Raw genomic sequence first — 23,565 nt, 5'->3', positions numbered from 1 at the left:
ATAATTCTTCATTGTTTTACAAACATACTCGAGATCTAACGTGGGCGGCACACCCTGCTGGACACAGAGGGTATATGATGTAGTTGAACCTGCTTCTGCCCTTTGGGAGGTCATGGTCTGGTTCTGGTGATAGGGTTTAAATGTAGGAAAAGTTAAGTGGTAGTTCAAATCAATACTGCAGGGAAGGGCCCCGGCCAGGTACGTTGGTAAATGACTGATGGCATCTGTGGGGACCAAGAAACATTGAAGTTACCTGAATGTGCCTTGGGTTTTGTTTTTCCTTCCTACGATTCTGAGGCTATGCCCAGTTCTTTGCTGGGTCTCCTATCTTCAATCTATGTAACTCAGTGAAATCATACATAGCCTGTTCTGGGAAGCTTCCTTGGCCACCACCACCCCCTTGTCGGATTAGGTGCTCTCTACTGGGCCCTCATAGCTCCTGTCAAACCATCACTGTTATTTATCTTACCATTTTCTTGTCTCTCTCCATCAGCTGGAATGAAAGGTTCAACTTGCAGCATAAAAGGAAGCAAGGCTGGAGAAGGAATTTAGGGAGAATTAGATGGTGTATCCCAGGCTAGTGCTACTCAACAGTGTGATGTGACCCAGCAGCATTAGCATCTCCTGGCAGTGAATTAAAAATGCAAAATCTCATGCTCCACCCCAGACCTGTGCACTCAGCATCTGAATTCCAGCAGAGCCCAGTTGATTCATATGCATATTCAAACTTAAAAAAGAACTTGGCTGGTCTCAGCTGCTGCTTCTCAACTTTGGCTGCACCACTGGAATCACCTGGGGGTCTTCATGAGTACAGAGGCTTGGGTCCGACCCACAGAGGTTCTGATTTAATTGGTTGGGGGTGTGGCCAGTTAAAATCTCCCCCGATGATGCTCCTCTGCAGCCACATGTGTGAGCCACCTCTGGGCTAGTGTTTTCCCTGATGCTATCACTGCCATCACCACGCTGTATCAGCTTTTCACTTACGTGCCTGTCTTCCCTGCCTCTTACGGGCAGGGATTCTCTTGTATACTTAGAGACCAATACATTATCTCTCACTGAATAGTTGTTTCTTAAAATGAATGGAAACAAACCTGAGTGGAGGCCTTTAGTGTCGAATTTGAGGACAGCCTTGGAACAGACGTACGGAAAAAGACCAGCAATAGCTTGGACAAGGAATTGAGGCGTACTGAAAAAAAGATTCAGAATGTTTTCATTCCGGCCAAAGTCAGAGTGCACAGGCTGTGTCAAGTTGTTGGTGCCCAGATCCCATGGGCATAGGATGGGGTGGGGGACCCAACAAGATCTTTTTTAACAGGGTGAGAGGAAACTTACAAGTGTAATTGACTTCAAGCCCTGGATGTTGCAACGGTGATACCTAACTGTCCACTTAGAAAATCACAGTATGACCTTTCAGATGCATTAACGGAAGTTGTAGTAGTCACTTGTCCCAGGTATCAGACTGCTGTGCCTCTTGGGTACCACACTTTGAGGAAGTAGTGAGCATTGTGGGTAATCTAGAAATCGCATCATGGGAGGGGGTGCCTGGGAATGAATGCCTGGGTGGGAGAGGAGGTAGTGAGGACATGATTGCTTTTTTTTCAGAAGAACTGCCTCTCGTGTCGGAACAGAGCAGAACCGTGCCGTGCTGCTCCACAGGACATAGCGAGGGCCGGCGGAAGTCAGGGAGGCAGGCTTTGGCTCAACCTAGGATAGACTTGTGCCAGTGAGAGCTGTCCAATAATAGAACTGGCTGCCTAGGGAGATGGTGTGAGCGAGCGAGCTCTCTATCTTTGGAAATGTTCTAGCAGAGCCTGGATGGCCATCTGTCATGGGTATTGTGGAAATGCTCCTGCATTCAGTGGATGCACAAAATTTTGTTGATGATAATAGTAGTAAATGTGACTGCTCTGTCCTGAGTGCCTATGCAGTGCTAGGTACTGTGGTAGGCAAGTTAGTATCCTTTAATATCTTTTATCCTTCTACCCCCTAATGAAAGTGACAGTTAGCACTTTCATTTTATAGAAGAAATGGGTTCAGAGCTAGGATTTGAACCCTGTGCTTTCTGCCTTAAAAACACAATCTTTTCAATATACCACCTGCCTTTGATGGCCCCTTCCGTCGCTAAAAGCCTGTGATTTCCACTGTATTTAGACACTGGATTTGAAGTGATCTTTGGGTCTATGTGGAAAAGGTCCTATGGAGAGCTGGACATGAAGCCTTGGGAGTTGAGAGAGTGGTCAGGGTGGTAGATGGAGCCTACCCTACCATAGGAGCATGCCCTACTAAGAGGTGAGGCTCAATGCCCTTTGGTCAAGATTCCCAAGGTAGTGAGTGTAGAGAGAAGAGGTCAGTGTGGGCTGAGTCCTTCATGTGTGCCGTTGGAAATTCAAGCCCAAGGGAATGAGACCAGCTCTCTGAGTAGGAGGGAGTGGATTATTACTGCATGTTGGAAGCCTGATTTTTAATCTCCGTAAAATGTGAATGCTTCTATAAATTTTCAGATTCCAGATCAAGACTATGCAAGTCCAGTGCTGAAATTGGAGTCAGTATGATTCGGTGGCTCGATGCATAGCCTCTGCCTGGGTTGATACCTGGACACTACTTCTCCCTAGCTATGTGTCCTTCCACAAATTTCCTTCCTATGCCTCAATTTCATCATCTGTAGAATGAGGATAATGCTACCACCGCCATAGTTTTATCATGAAGCTTAAGGAAAATGATAGACATAAAGTGCTTAAACAGTGGCTGACACGTGTTAAGCCCTTGGTGTTTATATGCAGATTAGGAACTAAAGTACCACAAACAGAATAGTTTACTTAGGACACTCACTTGTGTAAGAATTCAGCTTACATTTTTTTTTTTAATTAAAATGCACAACCCACGATACCTTTAGTTAACCAAACATTTTAGCTTTTCAGTCCATTCTGTTGCAGCTTCTAGACTGTATGAACCTACTTTCCCTTTATGATACATGGTCTACTACAGAATTGAGGCGGCGTAGAGGAGAGCCGAAAAGAAGGACCAAGCTAGTCATACTGCCTGGGTTTCAATTCTGTCTTCATCCTTTACTAGCACTAGTGACCTGGGGCAATTTGCTAGTGACTCCAAGCCTCAGTTTCATTCTTACAAAGTGGGGATAGTAGTGATAACTACCTCATTAGGGTTTATCGATCAGATGGGACTACATGTATAGAGTGCTTGGAACAGTGCCCCAGGACCTTCTACATGGTAAGCATTCAATAAATGGTGATGATAGCCATATCTTGTAAAGCACAGGAACTTAAAATGCCTTGGGGTTCTTACTGTATGTCTCGGTGTTAATTATATAATCCTGAAGTTTGTATGCATAATCTACGGACAGGTTTCTCTGTGAGTAAGAGACTTAGGGTTTGGGGGATGACCATGGGTGATGGGGGTCTGTGATGCTCCTGAAATTGTAGGCAAGACTTAGAGCTATGCCTGTCTTTTGGGAGAAAGTCTAGGCGTTCGTTAATCACTGTGTGACCTTATCAAGTTTAAGAAGTGTTAGCAAAGGGGCGCCTGGGTGGCTCAGTTGGTGAAGTGTCTGCCTTCAGCTCAGGTCATGATCTCAGGGTCCTGGGATCCAGTCCTGCATCAGGCTCCCTGCTCAGCGGAGAACCTGCTTCTGCCTCTCCTCCCTGCTCATGCTCTTTCTCTCTCTCTCAAATAAATAAATAAAATCTTCAATAAAATAAAAGAAGTGTTAGCATAAGAACCCTGAATGGAACCTGAGACTGTTAGTAAGAGAAAACGGAAAGCATGGCCAACAGTGGCTTCGGGAATAAAAAGTAATTTTGTTATTTCCTATAGCAAAGAGTCGAGGTGGGTGGTCCCAAGATCGGTGCAGTAGTTCAAAGATGTTATCAGGGCTCACGTTCTTTCTTTCTGCTCCGTGTCATCCTAGATTAATTGCTTCACGGTCCCAGGAGAGCTGCCATAGGAACAGGTACTATATACTCTTATAACTTCACTGAAAACAGAAAGAAACCAGGGCAGCCAGGATGGTATGATAGAGCTTTCATTATTTGTCTCCTTTCTTTTGTCAGAGGTAAAAACCAAAATAAACAACAATTTCCCACAAGGAACTTCCACAAAGCGAGATACCTCTGTCCCTAGTTATTCTTTATTTGCCAGAACTGAATCATATTGCCGCTTTTAGCCAGAAACGGAGGCCAAGAAACCAAGTATCTGGCTTTTCAACATCTCTTAAGGGAGGTGGGCAAGGGGAAGAGGCAGTGTAGGTTAAAAAGTTTTCTAATGTCAACACACCAATGAAAATGTGAGTGTTTAAGTGCCGCAGAAAGAGGGGGAAGAGACAGTTATTTGGTTATTTGGTAAGAAACAGACAACATCCAGAGAAAGGAGAAGGGGGCTTAGGGAAGGGTTTCAATGCCTTCAGGTTGCCTTATCCTATAAGCAGGCATCATTCATCAGTGAGTAATATGGAGGAAGTGCCTGGATTCCAAATTTGTGAGTAGAAAAATTGCCACGGAAGAGTCATCCAATTGCTCTTGTTTGCAGCTGCTGATTCTGACCCAGATCTGTTCCCCCCCCCCATCCTCAGCTGCTGATACTAGCTCTGGGGAGCTGGACTGTGAGCTCTGCCAGGATGAAGATGCCCATTTCTATAGCTCTCCCTGCCAGTCTCCAAACCAGCTGTTCCTGGAGACAGGGGAGAGCACACTCGGTCTAGTAATTAGCAGCCGCCCTAAGGCCTTGCAACACTTTGAAAGAGACAAGGTGATTCAATAAGATCTGTCACTACCCCTGAGAGTGTCCCAGATGGAGGGACAGGTGGGGATCTCCAGTGCTAATGATGTGGAGGCCTTTAACCTGCAGGTGTTCAGGGCATGGGTTGGGAGATGTGGGACAGAAGTAAAACAGGTGGGCATGGAGTATGCATGGCTGGTGTTGATGGAAGAGCTATTTTTATACATGCAGTTGGCAAATTGGGCGACCCTGAGGGGCAGGCAGAGAACCCGTAGCACTGTGATGGTGCAGTCATGTCAGAATGAACATGCAAAATAGGAAGACACTGTGTAAAATCCAAGTCTTGCCCCATCTCCTCAGTCTTTAATCTAGAGGCTCAAGAACTGGAAAAACATTCATTTTTTTTTTACAGAGTAATTGGAAAATAAAAGGTTAAGACTTTAGGAAGGTATTTATCATATTGAGTTGAAATGCCCTAAATTACTGTAATAATTATTTTCTCCAATAGAGAGTGGAAGACTAGAATAAAATCAGTGAAGAAAGCCTTTCTACATCTCCTCTGGGAGCTAGGGAGTGCCTCCCAAAGATAACTTGAACTGATTCTAGAAGGCGGAGTAGGAACTTGCCAAGCTTGTGGGGGGATATAAGCAGAGGCCGCTGAGATGGAGATATATATATATATATATAAGTTTTTTAATGTAGGGTATTGCAGGTGGAGGAAAAGCATCCGAAGGGGATAAAGTTGTAAAATGCAGTAAGTATCTGATATTTTGTTTACCTACCACTTCTCTCCCCTTCTTCGGGAAAAAAAAAAAAAAAAATCCCATTTTCTTCTCCTGGAGATGCCTCTTCACCACCTCGGCTGCGTGGTTGGATTCGAGCTAGCATTCAGTTCCAGCCTTGCCTACCCAATTGGCTGGTCTGGGAGCATCATCCCTGGGATTTTTGAAAGCTGCATCTGGGAGAGAGCTTTCAGTCAGCCCATCACTAGTGGTAAACTGAGAGGTAAGGCGAGGGACTTGTTGATGGCTCTGAGCCTGCCATTTCAGAATACTCCTGACTGCGAGAGACAGAAACCCAGTTCAAGTGAGCAGAGATTAGAGTTGTAAAATTGACTGTAAAATTTGCGTAAGCATAGGCCCCCTGGGTCTGTCCTTTCTGTGTTTACAAAAACAGACTGGCTACTTCCAAATGGTGGAAATCAGGATCTTCCTATTCCACTTTTCACTGGGGTAGGGAGGAGGGTAGAAGACTGAAAAAGGAAAAAAAAAAGATTGAATAAATAAGAAAATCTGGTGGAATGTTAGAAGAGTGTTTCTCAAATGTTCAGTTACCTGTAAATGAGCTGGAACGCTTCCTCTCATGCAGATTTTGAACTAGTAGGTCTGGAGTGGCCCCTAGGATTTGCATTCCTGCGAACTCCCATGTGATGTTGAGGCTGCTGGTTCAAAGACCACCCTTTGAGTGACATAGTGTCCCGAGGGCATGTTTAAGATTGGTGGAAGTGGGAAAAACTGGTGCAGTGTGTGGCGCTATAGGAAGCAGGTAGAAGTAGTTGTAATTTTCAGTCGGGTGATTAGCATAGCCCCCCCCCCCCCCCCCCCCGCCAGGTGACATTTGAGCAGACTTGAAAAAAGTACTTGCATTGACATGATTTAAAGAAATACACTATTTTCTGTTTTAAACGCATCTGCTCACTAAAGCTGTGTAACGAATTACCCCAGAACTTTGCACCTTCAAGCAGTGGACTTTCGTTCTTCCCGTTTCATTGGGCGGCCTGAGCCGGGCACTCTTGCTCAGAATCTCTCACCCAGCTGCAGTCAGGGCATTGGCCAGGGCTGTTGCCTCCATCCCCGGGCTGGCCTGGGGCGGCCCTGTTTCCAGGCTCACTCCAGTGGCTGTTGGCAGGCCCCAGTTCTTCACAGGCTTCCTCAATTCCTTGCCACGGGGGCCTTTCCGTAGGACAGCTCACAAACATGGCAGCTAGCTTCCATCAGAGCAGGCAGACGCGAGGGCAAGAGATGGCCAGCAAGAAGGCCACCAGAGCCCTTCTGTAACCTAATTTATTAAGTGACCTCACTTTTGCCATATTCTGATGATTAGAAATGAGCCACTAGATCTAGCACACACTCAGGGGGAGGAGATTATCAAAGGCATGGATGCCTTGAGGCTGGGATGGTGGAGGGCCATTTTAGAGGCTGCCTACCCCAGCATCCATTTGCCTGTGACCCCAGCATCAGGTGGCTCATGATCTTTCTTACGCAGGTGGTGGTTATTGCCAGTTTGTCTAGCAAGGAGGATCATGGGAATTTCTTGGCTCCCCACAGAAACCAGCACTGGCCCAAATGGTTCCGACTAAGCTAGAGTTGGCTTTGGCTGATCTTCAGCTTTTGAGGTGTGTTCAAACGGTTGTCTTCTTTTTGAGACATCAGGGCAGAGGCTGGTAGGCCACCTGAGAGCCTCTGGGCAGCTGAGCTCTGACTGACCCCCTGGCCATTTTAATGCTGCCAGTAAAATTACCCTAGGAGCCTGCCAAGGAGACAGATGCTGCTGCTGGAGAAACACCTTCTGTAGCCTGCCATTTGCCCGGTAATGGCTCTCCAAGAGAAAATAAACCCTTCACGTGAGGGGGAAAGGGAGTGGTGCCTGGTAGACCCAAGTACTGCAAATAAAATGCAAAAGATATTAGTAAACAGTAGAAAACAGTTGTGTAGATCTCACGTTGGGCTCTTTTAAACCATCGACCAATCCAGGAAGTGCTTCTTGTTTTCCAGACATAGACTAATACGCAGTGAATTGAATTACGTGCAGAGTACCTCACCTGTTCCTCCTGTTACTTTCGTAGTCCTGTTTTTTTGTTTTTGTTTTTGTTTTGGCAGTAGTGAGAATCATTATTTCCTTCTGGCTTCTAGGCTCATAATGCAGGAGAAACAACACTGGCTTAGACTGGGAGTAGGTTCCACCATTTTCCAGTAGAGGATTCGCTTTTGTCTCGAGTTGTCTCATCTTTACATTGGGATAGTAACAATTCTCCCATAAAGTGGTTTTAAAGATTAAGTTAAAGCAACATCAGGAAGATTTCTTTGCCATTTGAATACTTGAATACTTCATAAGGGATGTCTTTATAGCCACTCTGCTTAAAAGAACAGCCCTGGCAAGAGCTTTAAATATTCAGTCCTCCAACATAGATGGGGAAACCAAGACGGTAGTGAAGTGCCCTATCAGTCATTCCCCTGCTATCCACCCAGCCACCCATCCAGCCAACAGTTAACTGAGGTGTAGTCTCCCACTATACTGTTCTCATCACAGTGGCCATAAGATGAACAAGTCCGGAAAGCCACCTGCCCTTCAGGGCTTAGATAGACAGTGATCACACATGTTATTGATGTATTTCAGATTAAATAACTACTGTAAAATAAAGAGAGGTTGAAATGAGAGAGACTGGTCGGAGGGACGTGGGGAGGCTGCTGTAGGGTGGATGATCTGGGAAGGGTACTTGGAAGAAGTGGCATTGGAGGGAAGACCCATAAGACAAGAAGGGACCAAGAAAAGGAATGACCCGCAAAGACGCAGAAGTGGAAAGAACCGAAAGATGGCCGAGGTGGGCATTTCCCAGATCAGATGGGATATTTATAGTTATGCCGGAGTGGGGGGAAATTTGGCTTAAACAAATTCGGGCTTCTGGTCATCAAGGCAAAAAAGGATCCTTTATCAGAGGATCTTTCCAAGATTTTAATACATTGATATTCACTATGATTTTTTCAAGCAATCGAGGACCACTGTATTATGAAGTACTTTCAGAACTATTTAGACATGGATTTGTTCCATCTTGCTTCTGTCTTTCCTTCCATCTGTCCATCCCTTATTTTGTAAAGAGCATTCTTAAGGAATAGAAAGTTCTGCGGGAAACCTTGGGAAATGGCTCAGGGATTCTGTGAGCCTCGCGTGGGTCCCTGATGGAGAAAAAGGGCGCTGGGACTCACAGGGTGGAGTGGCTACATCTCCATTGGGAATGCGTCAGACCTGCAAAGCTGCAGGTGACACTCCAGGTAGGTGGGCTTCCCAGAGCCCCATGGCCCTGGCTGCAGTTTCCACCATAGATCCTGGGACCTTGATTTTTTTTTTTTAAGAAGCTTATTTTTATATTAACAAAAAATTAACAGCAAATAAAGACAGTTTTGGTAAAGTTTCTCTGGTGGGAAAATGTTTCCATTTAAGCTCATTGTCCATCATTCAGTGTGTGCATCTGTTAAGTGATGGCTCTGTTCTCAAATAGCTCTTGGGAGATTTTGAGGAGTTGATAAATGAATAAGTCACAGAGGGAGCAAACTTGTGACTGTTCTTCCAAAAGGCTCATAATCCTGTTTTCTCTGAAGAAGAGCAAAGTTATATTTTCTGAGTGGTAGCAGTAGTATAATACTAAGAGCCCCTGAGTGTCTGCTGGACACCAGGCATGGTGCCCAGTACATTCCAGGTGAAACCACAAATGCTCAGAATGTGGTGGGAGGAGACACCATCAGCTCCACTGTTTGGTTAAGGAACTGTGGCCAACTCAGCCCTTAGCACAAGCACAGTGCCTCAGGGCTCGCAGTACTTCTAGGAGCCCACAAAAATGTTTTAATTTCTTTTCAAATCAGAAAAAAGATGAGCTTGTAGTCATCAAATAAAATTTTTAACATTTTTTTATGGAGGAAGGGGCCATGGAGGAAGAAGTGCTCGGGGAATCCGGAGGTCACAATGTGGGGACCCTCAGAGGGCTCAGGGAAGTTGCAGCTTGCTCAGAGTCCCCAGGGCAGATGGGCACCGACCAGGCCTGAACCCGTGTGCTTTCTGTCCCACACCCTGAAGGCTCGTCCTCAACTGGCAAACCACCCTCTCTAACATTTCGTCTAAGCATTCTTTCCCTAGAAACAGGAGGTGCTTGAAAATTGGGGCCCTGCATCCTTGCTTTTCACAGCCAGTGTGCTCCTGGAAAATGAGACAGAAAGGCACAGAACCTTTTTTTCAGGGGGCCTTCCCCCAGGACTGCCGAACAGACGCCCTGTCCCTTGCAGGGTCCTGATGAGAGTGAGTGCCCCTGCGAATCAGACCCTGCTGGCCCAGCCTTGTTAAAACGGACAATTCAGTCCTGCAGAAGCGCCCGTGTTCAGTTAGACCGAGTGTGGACCAGGCCTCCTGGACGCCTCGGATAACGAGCGAGTGGAGAAGCAGGTGGAAAGTCGCAGTGCTGGAGTTCAGACGCAGCACTCTGCCCACCAGCCACTTCTGCCAATTAGCACGTCCGGTGAGTTCGGCCTTCATTTTCCTGAGCAAGAGTCCAGTGCAAACAGGGGCCCTTTTGCATGCAAGGCACAGGGCACTTTCTTTCCTCCACTGGCCTGTGTGAAATGGAGTTTTAATAAAGCCTTTGGATATGATTCTGGGTATCACAACAACTCAGTTGAATCCTGGGGGCATTCGTCCGTGCCCTGCTGTCTTTGGCAGAGTTCATCATCAGGAAGAGGTTTCTGAATTATTATAGAAGGTAATTGCTTAGATAATATTATAATATGTCCTCTCTTTGAGCCTCAGTTTCCCTCCTGGTAAAAGAGATGCATAGATCATTTCTAAACTCTATCCTAGCTTTAGATTCTAGCTTCTGAGCAACTACGAAATGGAAGGACTCCAAGTTAGGGGCCGGGGGTTTGTTGTAGGGCTCAAACGAAGTCCTGGGTGGAGAACTACCATGTAAATCTCATTTATCTTTATTTTATTTTGTTTTATTTATTTATTTTATAAAGATTTTATTTATTTTAGAGAGAGCCTGAGAGAAACGAATGGGGGGAGGGGCAGAAGGAGAGGGATTAGCAGACTCCCCGCTGAGCAGGGAGCCTGATGCAGGACTCGATCCCAGGACCCTGAGATCATGACCTGAGCCGAAGGCAGACACTTACCAAACTGAGCCACCCAGGCACCCCTCATTTACCTTTATTTTAATGGAGAATAATAGCTCTCAGTTACTGAGGAAGTATCGTGGACCAGGGACTTCACATACTTTTTTTCCTCTAATAATAATACAACAAGATAAATATTAGTATTCACATTTCAGAGATGAGACATTTAGGCTCAGAGAGGTGAAGAGACAGGAATTCAGCGTGAGACTGCACCTCATTGTTTTGCAGTCACTTGAGAAGAAAGATGGAAAGATGCCTAAACACAGACAACATACTAACACAGTCAGGATCTAGTAATCGGCTTGAGTTGAAGTGTCCACTGGTGATCTTCACCTGGATATAGATTCTATCAGAGAGAAACAGTGTGAGGCAGTCCAGGGAGAAAAGCAACCAGAAAATGTTAGCTTCTGATGAGTTAAACTGAGTCTTGATTTATTGGGAGCAAGGTCTAGTGCCATAAATATGTGCTGATCAGTATAACTGATTTCCTTTCCTCTCCTTCAGGTGGGCTGGAGGCAGGAAGCCTTCCTTTTGAGAAGGAGTTGCCTGTCATTCTAAGATAGTTACAGAAAGTTTGAGGTCTTTCTTTCTCTGTCTCTCTTTTTTTTTTTTTCCTTAAAGCTTGACTTTCTAAGCCTGGGAGATTTGATGACCTAGATGGCTACCTCAGTTTCCCAGCAGGATCATGTTTTCGGAACCCAGACTTACTAAGAGAAGCCAGACAAGGGTAATCTTGGCACCCTTGGGTTGGGGAGCATCCCCATGTGGACTGCCCAGCTTTCACGGAGGGAGAGAGCACTTTGTTCCATTGTCCCGTGAAACACCATGTCATTAGGACAGCCACAGCCATCACAAGGCCATGTGGCCTTCCCATACTGCTTTTCACTTCCAGCCATCCATTTCCTTAGGCCGTAGCACAAGCAACTCCATACTGTGGCCTTTGGAATCACAGAGACCTGCGTTCAAATCCTGCTTGTAACACTGCGTCTGTTTTCTTGAGCAAGACTTAACTCGCTGTATTGGTTTTTGTCTGTAACATGGAGATAAAAATACTAAATCCATGTGGTTGTTCCGTGGAGGCAGAGAGATGACACATGGGAGTCTAGCATTTTGAAATCATCTTAAGGGATGATTAGGAAGTAGGATTAGTGGGATAGATGAGATGAGATTCTTATTGTTCTTATTTTGTAAATGAGGAAATGGAGCTTCACAAAGGTTTCATTTTTCCCAGTGTCTCATGGCTAGTGACCCAGGAAGCCAGTTCTGAATAACCAAGCCTTCTGGGCAGAATTACTGCTAGATTGTCTCCTTAAGAGAAAAGACCCTGTGGTTCTGTTTCCAGGGTCTGGCTCTGGCCTCCAGAGCTTTCCCTCACCCTTAACTTCTCTTTCCCCTCCCCTCTGTTCCATGCTAGCTCCCTTACTGCTCTTTGAAAATACTCCTTTCTGCCTCAGGGATTTGGGGCTTGCTGTTCCTGCCTGAAATGTTCTTTCCCCAGATAACTATCTGCATGGCATGCACCTTTACCTTTGTAAGTTATGCCATGTAATCTCCATGAAGACAGTCCTTTGACTACTCATTTAAAAAATGTACCCCTGGGCGCCTGGGTGGCTCAGTTGGTTAAGCGACTGCCTTCGGCCCAGGTCATGATCCTGGAGTCCCGGAATCGAGTCCCACATCAGGCTCCCTGCTCGGCGGGGAGTCTGCTTCTCCCTCTGACCCTCTTCCCTCTCGTGCTCTCTATCTCTCACTCTCTCTCTCTCTCAAATAAATAAATAAAATCTTAAAAAAAAAAAAGTACCCCTTCCCAGCACTTCCTCATTCCCCTCTCCTTCCTTATTTTTCTTCATAGCATTTCTCAACGTCTGACATACTGTATACTTACTCCTTGTGTTATTGTCTGCCTTCCTCCACTAGGAGGAAGCTGGAACCCCAGAACTGAACAATGCATGGCAGACAGCCAGTAGTCAGTAAATGAAAGGATGTGTTGATGGAATGAGTAAAGAAATGCATTTGGAGTAGAGGGGGCCTGTGTTTGAATGCCCTTTGCCCTGATGGTGTTGGTGGCAGAACACTTAACTGCTTCCCCCCCTGTGATTGCACTTGCCAAACCCCTTCTCTGGCAGTCGTGAAACTCAGTAATTGTCATCTCAGCTGTGTACTTTGTCCTTCCTTCTTTGTGGAGTGGCTCTGAGCTTCCACAAGGGTCAGGACAGCTGTCTCCAGGAGCTGTGCTTTGTAACATGACCACATGGGTAATGTAACATTTAATTTTTTTTTCATCTCTGAGTAGAGCTCTTTATTAGAAATTAATTTGCTCAGGTTGTTAGGTTTTGTTTGCTTTTAGCATGCTGAGGTTATTTCCCCTGGGTCGGACATGGTTCTCTGAGCTCTTTCTCGCCTGTGCCTCAAGTTCTGCGAAAATGATTTCTAGATTGTCGCTCTGTGAAGCTGAGTTTTGGTAAATTATGTTTTGAACAGAGGGCTCCTTCTACAGTATGTGCAAAAAAGTCTTATTATCCTTTAATTCTTTTAAAGGTCCCTTATATGCTTTTTGAAATATTTCAAAAATAACTTGTTCTTAGAGCAGGAATCCTGTAAAAGTAATGGTGTTAGAAATGGTCTAGGAATGTGAGATATGGAAGTGCTTTCTGCAATGTTAAGAATGGTGTACACATTGGATCATAGTGTCAGAAATGGACGAGGGATCTGGTGACCTAATTGTTCCGTGTGATTTGCTACCTGGGTGGCTTTGGGCAAACTATCCAATCTCTCTAAGACCTGTTTCTTCACTGCAAAATGAAGACTCCAGGCCGTTGGTTGAGGTGAAACCCAAGGTCCTGTCCAGGTTTAAAACTCTAGGCTGGATGCCTAGAGATCTTGAACTTAATTTGGACACAGCCACTCACAAGCACGGGAGCTCTGTTCGCGCACCTGCCTTCTCTGGAGCCCCAGTATCTCATCTTTACAATAACAATCAAGGTTCCTATTTTGTGTCTTTCCAAGGTGATTAAGAGAATTTTATTTGGACACACACATGTGAAAGTACTTTTTTAGCTGTAAAATCCTATTAGAAGCGACTAACTTTATTATGATTTCATGGCAATGTGCCAACAAAATGGTGGGATAAAAGTGAAAAGATGAAAAGTCATAGCACATCGTATTGACGGTTTTTAAATTGTGCTTTTAAAATGTTGGTTTTACATTTCACCTTTGAATTTTTTTTAATCCCCACCTTACATCTTAAGTTCTTGATTTGAGCTTGGGGAAGGGATTTGTAGCTTTCATGAAATTTTTCAAAGCAGTATTTGATATCCCCATTTTTTTTAAACTCTGTGCTTTTTTGTGGGTGTTTCCTCCTGGAATTCCTGGGGGAAGAGACCTCTTCATGCTTCTTCTGATCATATATCCCTTCCTCCTTGGGTGGATATTAGTTGGTGATACCTAGAGAATCACAGGTGTTCAGTGAATGACTGTTTGCAGGACCAGCTAGTTGCCTTCTGGAAACCACCAGTTAATGGGGGCCTAGTCAAAACCGGCTCGCTTTTTATACCCAGTCAAAACTCGGGAGTAGTTCCTTTATCGGTTTGGCTCTTGGAAGCCACTGAGTATTAATTCTGTTATCTTGATCTTGATCTTTGTACCCTTCAACAATACCCCTAATTTATACTGTCAGTTTGAATAACCAAAGGCTGAAGTTCATCATTCCTGGGGAAAGACATCATGATTGAGGTCAGTGGCCCCACAGTCCTTGCCCCTGGTGCGGTGCAAAGGTACAGGGATGAGGCAGATGGGGTACGGAAGAGTGGCCTGGAGTCAGCACATAGAGTAAGAAGCGTGTGCTTGCCAGTGGGGGCCCGGAGCGGGGAGGGTTGGGACCCGCTAACACACCACCAACAGAGCCTGCCCTCTCACTGTCTCCCCACCCTGTCCCCTACTCCCCGCCCCAAGATACTAATCTTAACCCTAGAGCTGGTAATCTATAAGGAAGCATATAATACAGATTCAGGAGTCAGGTATTTGCAAGATACAAAAAAAGATCTTAGAATCCAGAAGACATGGATTCCATCCTCTTTTCTACCCCTTCTAGCTGGGGAAACCTGTGGCCCATCTCCTCTCCTTGTCTAGCCACGGTCAAACAGGGACCGCAAGGCCTACCTTACTGAGTTGTTAAGAAGATGAAATGAGTGTGCACAAAGGAAGGTACTTGTGGAACTGTGAGGGTCATTGGAAGGAGATGTCAAACGAATGCACGGGTGAAGGGGAGACCCGAGGGCACCCTCCTAAGCAAAGCTGGAGATCCTTTCCTTTGACCGCTGTTGGGTTCTGCTAAGGCGTCTTGTCTTCCCATCAAATGAACATGGGAGGTGAGTGTGGAATGGAGGCTGCCAGTTCTGTGGGCCTCAGGCCTCCAGCTCTGCACGGAGCTCACACCAGCTCACCTTTGCTACCTCTAAGAGAAGACAAAAGAATTAATGACGAAATGTCAGGGGCTTTTAGAAATACTCACCAGGTCATGTTACACACACGTAGTGTTGGATGTACCGAGCTGCCACAGTTGTATTATCAATCATTTTGTTGTGTTCATTATTAGTCATAAAGACTTTAACCAGAGTCCATTTTAAAAATAATCTTGTTGGATATGCTTAAGGAAAGGAGCATAATATTTCTTTTAAAACTTTGTAGAAGAGAAGGCTACCCAGCATCCTCATACTTGGCAGCAGAAATTAATCTAAACTGTTTTCCAAATTTACCAAGTGCTTGCCTGAATAGATAAGGAGCCTGGGGGTATTTCTCGTGGGAGTGATGAGTTGCGAATCCCAATATGAGACGTGTGGTAAAAAAAAAAATAACAAAAAAACCCCACAAAAATGCCTCTGTTTAAAGAGGGAAGAGAAGTTTCTGAATATATGGCAAAACAGGTTATTTTTAAACTGAGGAAAAATAAGACTGGGGGATTTCAGAGATTCTATGATTTTATTTATTCCGTGATTTATTTTTGTGGGACTTTTTTTTGCATCTCATCCATATTGCCGAGGCAAGAGGATATGCTAGAGAAATAGAAGACCGTCCGTGCCCTCCGAGCCTTCGTGCTCCTGAAGGGACAAGATATACGGGTAGATAGCAGAATGATGACTTATGCAAGGCAGGAGGGTTTGGTGGAAACATTGTGTTGTTTAGAGTCAGGTGCACTTGGGTTCTGGATCTGAATCTACCCTGGAAATGGGACCTGGGGCTTGGTGTTCCATCAATTCTGTGCCTCAGTTTCCACGGCTACAAAATGGGGATAATGCTCCTTACCTTCCCAGATTGTGAAGATTAATGAGATGAGGCATGTACAACACTTAGCAGAGACCACGGCACACAGTCGGCTCTGTTCTCCTTTCCCTCTTCTTCCTTCCATGTTCTGCTGCCACAAGGAGACGGGAGTTAGGAAGTTCCTGAGTAGTTTTGAAGAATGTGGGCTGTGACAACGTTTTTTGTGGAGGAGCGTCTTCCCTTGGACCTTGAACTGGCTCTCTTCTGCTTGCCCTTCCAGGGGTCCTCCCTGCTCTTCTGTCTCCACCTGCCTCCCTTCACAAAGCTCACTGCATGGACTGCTTCCAAGGGCCGCCTGGCCCCCTCACCTCTTCTCCCAGGAGCCGACGTTGAGTCCCAGGGGGGCCAAAGGGTGGGAAGGAGGGGAGTGAAGTCTTTATGGTTTGATCCACTTTTTGGCATTCTTCTGGCAGAGTTGACTGGGGTGTGCTATCTCCTAGGCTGAAGGTCACCATTCCTTTCAAGGCAACTGTCTCTACCTTCCTTTCTGGTTCTAGTCACCTCCCCCTTCTTTCACCCCTTCAGGCCCAGGGGAAGGGAACAGCTCTGCTCTCCTGTCCCGGGCTACTGCAGTGTCCTGTGGGGTTTCCCTCGAACATAGCTTACCCTTGTGTAAATGATCTCTTTACTCTTCTGGAAGTTTGGCATCGACTGACGGATGTGGCCTCAGAGTGCGTGCTGAGTTGGAGGAGGCCAGGAGGTGTGTGCAGTCTTGGATGATCAAGGTGTGCCCTGGGGTCTGACCCAGCCAGTGTGGCTATAGCCGTTAGCCCCAGTGAGGAGGAGCACCTGAGCTGGGAGTTTGGGGAGGCAGGCCGGACTGGAGCCCGACGGTCAGGTTACGTCAGCGTATCAGATTTCATACCCTAGCAGAAAGAGTTTTAAGTCATTGTCTCCTGATTCATTTTGACAGGCAGGTATTGAAAAACTAATAGGCATATAGTATAGGAAATATCAGAAAATTTCCCCTTTTCCTTCTGAAGAATTAAATGCAAATGAAATCGTGGGAGGGGAAAGCAAACAGTATGCGATGAGCGAGTCCCTCCTGTAGTACCAGGCAATTTGCATGCATTATCTTATTTCTTCTGCTCAGCAACCATTAGGGCTAAGGTTTCCCAGCTTTACTGAGATAGAATTTGAGGCTCAAAGATGTCAAGGGATTTGCCAAAGGTCACACATCTGGGACTTCACGGAGCCATGATTTGAAAACCCAAGGCAAATCTGTGAGACTGTGATGTTCGTGTTTCTTTGTTGTTGTTCTTTGTCAGCTACACAATATGAATCGTGATGTCTTTAAGGGTTCAGATGAGAGGTATAGATAAGTACTCCTCAGGCCCTTCATTACAGGCCCTCCTAGTAAGGTCATGCACAGCAGGGAGGAAGGGAGGAGTTTCTCTGCAGTCTCCGAACAGACACACAGGCTGGCCTCCCAGAGACCGGGGTGGGTATGAGCTCATAACAGGACCGATGCTGGCTGTCTCTCAGGACTCGGTTGTCTTCTTCCCATTGCACAGGCCATCGTTCACTCCCTGCCATGGGGTGCCCTCAGTGACTACTTCTACTGAAGTTGATCTCTGTCTCTCTCTTAATTATTTATGTATTTTTCTACTTGGAGGCTTCTGTTCATCTTTACTTGGGCTTACTCATCCCTGGTGCTCAGTCGTTCCCTTGCTGCCTCCTGGCTTCTCCCTGTGCATCTTTTCCCTCCTGGTCCCATTACCACTGGACAGAATCTGTATTAATGAGATCAGATTCTTGAGAGAGATAATGTGCATATCTTCTCCTATATATGCTTTGGATCTAACTCTCCTTTGCCAGGCCAAGTTGTGGCTTCTCAGTCAGCCAGTGAATTGTCCTTGGCTGAGGAATCGACTCCTGGTGCAATCAGCTGGGATTTGGATTAGATTTGGAGTGGACATCTGTGGGGCCCATTCTGTCTACCCCAGGCTACCCTCTGGCCCTCAAAGGTTCACATCCAGCCCAAATGCAGACTACGGGCAAGGTGTCTCCAGGGTCTCATCAGTTCAAAATCTTAAATCTCATCGAGACCTCATCTGTTCAAAAGCCCAAGCTCTTAGGATCTAGATCACCTAAATCATATTCTGATGATTAAGTCATGGGCATATGGGCATTTTGGGGCGGGGGTGGGGTGGGGAGGTATTTTCCCACCTACCAGCAGCACTTACCATCACGTGATAAGTATTTTTTATGGCTTATGTCACGTGATACCCTCCCTGTATCGGCTGTGTATTCTCAGAGTCCTCTTATTTTGCAGTGAGTGCGTTCAAACTCGGGGGTTCAGTACTGGGCCCAAACCCAGGGACTAGGGAGTGGGGCCATGCTTGGCACTGAAGATGCTTCTGCTTCCCAGATTTTGCTGCCCTTTTGAACTACCTGGGGAGCTTTTAAGCATCCCGGTGGGCAGGTGGCCCCTCACAGCAGTTAAATAAGAGTCCCAGGATGGCAGACAAGCGCCAGTAGTCTTTCCAGATCCTGAGGTGATGCCATCGTGGGGCAAAGTTTGGGAGCCTCTGCTCCATCCTGCCTCTGTCCTCAGTAGAGGCCGCTGTGCCAAGGGGAAGTGTGCCCGCAGTCAGGGAAGCCTTCCCCATGGAGGGGAGTTTGAACTGCCATCCCAAGGAGTGTTGAGGGTTTAACGGTAAGGAGGAGATTGCATGGAGAAGAAATAGCTTTCCGTGTTGGTGATTTGCTCAGTATTTGCCAAGTGTGATTGAATTTTTATGTGTCTGTGAGAAGGTTCAAATAAATACATTCACAAATCAGGAAACAAACAAAAACGAGCTCCTTTGTCAGCACATCCATCCCTATTTATGGCTTCAGGAAAACATAGCCCCACCGGTTATCACTGTTGTGTGTGCTTTTTGTGAGGGAGATAATTGTGGAAATTGGGTTGCTTCCAGTCAAGTGCAGATCCTTTTGTGGAGAAAATTTGAGCCATCCGTGTATCCCATTTTACGGTAATTGAGATTGAACTAGCAAATCATTAGTGAAGCAAAGGAATACTATGGGCCCTTTTTTTTTTTTTCCCCCAAAAGGAAGGTGGTAAAAATGAGGTGTTTGAGAGAGAGAGAGAAGAATTAAAACGGGATGTCAGGGAAGGGAGAAAGCACGGCACCCCTCTCTTGGCTTGCTGGGCAGGGAAAAAGTGGCACCTGTTGGCAGCAAGTGCGAAGGGCTGCCACGGGATGAGCCCACTGACAGCGCCTGTGAGCCGGACAGCCGGACATACAGCCGGACAGCCGCTGGGATATGCACAGTTTCCGGGGGAGCCCTGCCCGGGACCTCCCAACAGGCCGGGCAGCTCGACGACATGGCGCACTCTTGCTGGGCTTGCCACTTGCGGATGGCCATTGCCAGCTCGGAAGATAATGGAATGCAGCTGGTGGAAAGGAGAGTAAATAACGGCAGTACATAGTGCAGGTAAATCAGCGCCGGAAGCCGCCAGATGCAGCATTTGTTTATTTAAAACCCCCTTCACTGGGAGGGCCTCATTAAATACTTGTCCTCGCTTCCTGCACAACCCCAGGGAATAGCAATAGTTGTGCATTACTCAAACATGCTGCAGAGGGATCGGGACGATGGATGAGGGCTTTCAAGTTTGTGAGGAGCAAAGAAACCGTGTGGCCCACTGCCCTCTTGGCTAATGGGGTTAAAGGGAGGAATGGTGTCCCGGCTAACATGCCCGTGAGGAAGGTGCCCCGTGGTGGGGAGTGTTGGGGAAGAGGGATGAGGGCCACCTGAGGCCAGTGCATGGTTGTGGGAGGGTGTAGCGGCTGCCAGGCCCTGATGTGTGTCTCTCTGTACTGCCAGCATGGAGCACAGGGGCCACTCTGCACACAGTAGTGGCTCAGGAAATGTGCGTTGAAATGATTCGATTTTTGGAAACTGTGATTTAATGGCTTTGTGGGGAAGGAATTGGGGATATTTGCTTTTATTTTTTTCTGAAGATTCATTTATCTAGAACATACTTGGAAAGGAAATTTGAAGAGCATAAGCTTTTATACTTACCAGGTCCATTGCTAAGCCTCCCCTGGCTTGCTTCCCCTGCACTCAGTATCGTTGGCCTCCAGTCCCCGAGTGATTCCTGGGCCAGCATCGTCTTGAAAGGACCTGAACGAAATCAGTCGCTCCCACTAAACCGCTGTAGTGAGAGCGGTAGTGGCCCCCTGTCATCTGCCCAGTCATCGACCCCATCAAGGAATAATTTTCGAAGCCTGCACCCTGTACCAGGGCATGGATTCTTATGTATAAATTTACATGCATGTACTGTTAATCTGCAAATTTAAGTAATAAAGTATTTCCCTTTTTTTTAGATAAAAGTCGTTTTAAGTAGTTATTGCAGAGTTTGAGTTTTTCACTCTAGTGGACTTTCTTGAGTGCTCCCTGGGCTGCATGTTCCCCGGTTTAAAGACTGTGGGGCCCACTGGATCCCCATTTTACAGATGAAGAAATTGGGGCTGAGAATGGTTAAGTAACTCACCTGCCTAAAGGCGTATAGACAGTCAGTGGTAGAGTCAGGCCTGAGTCCATCCCAGCCTCTGGGACAGGTTACTGCTTTAGGTTCTTCCACCTAGTGATACGTTTTTGTAGAATCAGAGGTGAGAATTTTGGAGGTTGGGTGGACGTGGGGCCCCAAGTATTGAAAACACTAATGGGATTATTTCAGGTTTATACAGCTGTTTTTTTCTGATGCTCTTAAGAGTTTATGTAATGAATTTTCATGGTGCAATAAATACTTAATGAAACTATGTGATCCATTATTTAAATTAAATATTCCTAAGTATACTTTGTTGCTGTCACATAAATTCCGTTAATATTGCTGAAACCTGGTTTTGACTTTTGTTAGCTTTAGTTTGATTAAAGAAACACATTTTGTTCCTCCTATCATCCCCTTACTGAAGGTTGACCGATACCTGAATAATAATAGTGCTTGCTCTCTGGAACATGGCATTTTATGTTCCCGAAAGTGCTTTCACATAACTTTCATGTATTCCCATTCACTTAATCCCATGAGTCATACCCAGCATCATCCCATTTTACAGATGAGTAAACTGATAAACCATTTATATGGTTTTTTTTAATTCTAGAAGATTCTTAGAAAAGCCAAACTACCAGATAGCTGTAGAGTAAGATCCCACTTACTTATTTTTCATTTCAGAAAAAAAAAAAAGAAAGCATGCTTTATTCATAGAGAATTTAAAATGACTTGGGTCACATTGTTTTGAGCCTATTTGAAAGCCATACTACTAAATTATGTTTTAGTATTATGCTTACAGCATAAATGAGCCATTGAAAATTCCGTTTGATTTTTTTTTTTTTTGAGACAGTTCTGATACTAATGTCCATGACACCACACAGTGTTGCTTTTATGAAAGCTCCTTTTCTGTCTCCATTTCTGTTTCAAAGGGGGAAAAAAAAGGCTTTATTTGAGCATGAACCTTGTGAAACTTAGAACTGATCACATTTCCTTCTTTGCTTTGGCTGCTAGGAATCTCCTAGACAGCTTTATAGCCTCTCTTCCACAACTTTACAGATTTTTCTGGTGCTCTATGCTGGTTTCCACCTTCACCTTCATTTCCAATTATTTGTTTCCCTTTACACCACTTTTCCTCATTTATTTATTTTATTCTGTTACAGAGAATGGCTTTCTAGAACGCTTTCCTGCAAGCTGAAATTCTTTTTATTTTCTTATTTTTTCATAATGGGAAATAAACATAACCCAACAAGCCACAATGAAGGTCTCAGGCCAAGAGAGGTCTCTGACCTCTGATTTTTCTCCCCTGAACACACACCGCATGGCAAAACAGCCTTGAGCGCATCTACGGTGGGGTGGTTAATCTATGAACTTTGTGGCCTTCGGAGTTTTAAAGCCAGTGTATTATTTTTCTTGAAGGTTTTGCTCCAAACGGGGTAGTTCTGTGTTTGTTGTGGGGATGGTGGTCTTTTATCAGTAGTGAGGGATGCAGTCTCCCTGACCAGCCTTCCACTAAAGCTCCTGTAACATTTGTTCTTCTCACACCTCCAGCGGTTTTTCATAAATGTTGCCTTTGGGTTCCAGCAAAACCTCACTCTTTCTTATTTTATTATCCCTGAAGAGAACAAATGTGCAGAATGAGCAAACTTTAGGCATTTTCCAAATGGGCTCGATCAGATCAGGTAGCCTTTGACATATTTTTTTAAAAAAGGGTAAGTTCTGACTCGCTAAATCTATAGCCCCACAGATGGAGAGGGAGAGGATGCAGGGAAGGCTGGCTTTGTCCAAGTAATGAAAAGGAGCTTGCAGTGATCTATGGGGCAGGTAGCTGAAAAGTCTTGGTGGCCCAGTTCCTGGCACGGAGGCAGAGTATGAAGAGGATGTCCAGAGCTCGGGAAGAAAAAGGCCTGCTCAGAACAACCTTGGTCCAGAGGCTTCAGCCAAGTCAGGCAGCTGTGCAGATCCAAGGTGAAGTTGGAATCTGTAATAAGAACTGACAGCCATAAACTAATTTTAACCTCAGCTAGTCCTGGGAATTAGAAAGCATGCCATCTAGGGAGCTGGAATGGGCCTGAACTTAAAAGTGAGGCTGGAACTGGCTTTGTGACATACCTTTGTGTGCCAGGGTCTGAGCTGGGCTTTTCAAAAACATTTTTTTTTTTAATTTAGAAATCTCAAAATTACAGGGAAATGTTTAAAAATTATACCTTTAAAAACTACAAAAACTGCCATACCCTTTACTTAAATTCACTAACTGCTAACATTTTATCCCATTAGCTTTATTGTTTGTGTATTCTCTATGGATATGGATACACACACACACACACACACACACACACACATTCATGCATGTACATAGATACAAGTATGTGATGTAGACAAGTGTATGTAAGGTGCACATATCCTAAGTCCTTTATTCTGAGGAATCAGGATATTCTCTTTGATTACCATAGGAAAATTATCAAATTGAGTACATAACACGGATGCAGTATTTTTACCTAATATGCCATTTATATTCAAATTTGTCCATTGGTCCAGTAATTCCTTTTGTAGTATTTTCTCTCTAGTACAGGATCTTCTACAGGTGTTGCATTTGGTTGTTATAAATATTTTCTTTACTAATATTTCCCCAGCTTCTCTTTGTCTTTTGTTACTGTATTTTTGAAGGATACAGTCTCCCTCCTCCCCTCCACCCCCCCCCCAATTTTTAAATGCATGATGTGATTAGATTCCAGGCCAGAATACTGCATGGTAGTGATGTATTCTGTTGAGGGGATTCCATCATCTCCATCTGCCCCGGCTTGTGAGTGTTCATTTGGATAAACTAATCGAGGTGTTGTTCAATTTTCCTTTGTGTAATCACACATTTTCCCCTTGCAACTATAAGCAGTAGGTGGGAAGACACTTGAAGGACCTGCAGATGTCTTCTCATCAGAACTTTCCTGGGATTTAACATTTATGGATGGTTCTTGCCTAACTAAGCTTCATTCTGATGGCTTCAAAATGTTGGCTTTTTGCCCCACACCCCCTCTGTATATCCCAGATAGTACCTGTTCTACTCTAAGCAGAGCAGCCTTCCCTCCTTCC

General features: G+C 45.3%; 1 protein-coding gene and 1 long non-coding RNA gene across 5 annotated transcripts in view; one reads left to right on the top strand and one right to left on the bottom strand.

The window, feature by feature from the left end:
* DAB1 (DAB adaptor protein 1) overlaps positions 1-23,565 on the top strand; it is a 1,151,191-nt gene that overhangs the window by 831,502 nt on the left and 296,124 nt on the right. The gene's annotated exons all lie outside the window — the stretch shown is intronic.
* LOC113908493 lies at positions 469-6,655 on the bottom strand. The gene is made up of 3 exons (XR_003515502.2): positions 6,466-6,655; positions 1,092-1,186; positions 469-535 (listed from the first exon to the last, which is right to left on the bottom strand). It is a non-coding gene; the product is annotated as an uncharacterized LOC113908493 (long non-coding RNA).

The sequence above is a fragment of the Zalophus californianus genome, chromosome 4 (genome assembly GCF_009762305.2).
Source record: "Zalophus californianus isolate mZalCal1 chromosome 4, mZalCal1.pri.v2, whole genome shotgun sequence".
NCBI lineage: Eukaryota > Metazoa > Chordata > Mammalia > Carnivora > Otariidae > Zalophus > Zalophus californianus.
This window is presented reverse-complemented; position numbering and strand designations above follow the sequence as displayed.